The sequence below is a fragment of the Aplysia californica genome, unplaced genomic scaffold, assembly GCF_000002075.1.
Source record: "Aplysia californica isolate F4 #8 unplaced genomic scaffold, AplCal3.0 scaffold00261, whole genome shotgun sequence".
Classification (NCBI taxonomy): domain Eukaryota; kingdom Metazoa; phylum Mollusca; class Gastropoda; order Aplysiida; family Aplysiidae; genus Aplysia; species Aplysia californica.
In genome coordinates, this window is record NW_004797531.1 from 730,593 (window position 1) to 732,064 (window position 1,472).

The window sequence follows — 1,472 nt, forward strand, 5'->3', positions numbered from 1 at the left end:
CTGTCTGTCTGTCTGTCTATCTATTTGCCTGTCTAACTGTCTGTCCATCTGTTCGCCAGTCTGTCTGCCGTCTGTCCGTCCGTCCGTTTGTCCGCCCGTCGTCTGTCTGTCTGTCTGTCTGTCTGTCTGTCTGTCTGTCTGTCTGTCTGTCTGTTTACTTAAATTTCCTCTTTGTTTATGTTATATCCAACCCGATAATCTATTTAACTCACCAGTACCTACTTTCATTAGTCTGTATTCCCATCAGCTGTCTTTGTGTAAGAGTCGATTTTTCATGTATGTATATCTCGTTCAGTCCGTTTGATCCTATGCACGGTAGTTCAGGAACGACAGAAAATCAACACCAGCATAATGTGTGTAACGGCCAGGCGCTCAGTTGTTGCTTGAAGGCGACCTGAGTTCGATTTCCGAATAGGGAGAAACGTTTTATCGAGTACGGTATCTCGGTCTTACAGCTGGGGTATTGTATCTTCCCGAGGCCGGGTTTAACCTGCTTGTCAGGATCGGAAGCCTGTCTCTGAGATGATCTAAACTATGGCTACGTACATAAAAAAAAAAAAAAAAAATCAAAATGTTTTGAACTAAGCAATGGTGATCACGAGGGAAATAGCGTAACAAAATGAAAGCGATGTGCTGTGACTCAAAAGCTGTTACTAAACGTTCTAGTGAATATCTGTTCTTCGACACTATATTACTATTTCCCTCTTTTGAACAGAAATGACTGGTCACCGTTTCATTGTGAATTGTGCTAGATCTATATAGATCTACTACTCCTTGATCATAGTGACAGTTTTCAGCTCTGCACAGAACGTCGTTATTTTTGTCACGAAGAGTTGGAATCAGGCGTTCGTCGGGTTTTGAGTAAATGGAGTTGTTGGTATAATTTTACTGCCAGTTTAATTTTGTCTTGCTTTTGATGAAATAATACCCACCTATCTAGAGTAAAAGTCGAGATATTTGTGATTGATGTAGGGTGGGTGTTGCCCTGTGTCAGAAGTAAAATAAAATCAGCGAGAAAATGGCCGCCAAATTTTGGGGACTCCAAAGCTTGAGTGTCCTAGAAAACATAGACATGTAAGTGTGTTTTTAAATGGACATAAAAGGATATGGGCCAATTAAAATTATCGAAAATAATTGCCCAACGGGCCATGAAGCAGATAGCCCTGGTTCGAAACTCCGTTCTTTTATTCGTTTGTGTTGGTAGTTTTCAATCCATATTACGTCCTTTTGAAAAAACCTAACTATGCGAAACATCGCGCCCGTCTGCCACCCCCAGAAACGAACTCTGTCTACTGTATTTAAAACTATGATATTATGATATTAGCTATCATAATTACACGATTTTCCCCCTTTGGGTTAATTTTCAAAGAGGCGATCGCCAACGACAACGATAATGATGAAGCTGATGATGGTCCCTTTCACCTTTATCATCCACATCATCACCCCGTGATATAGATCTACAAGTAGTTGTA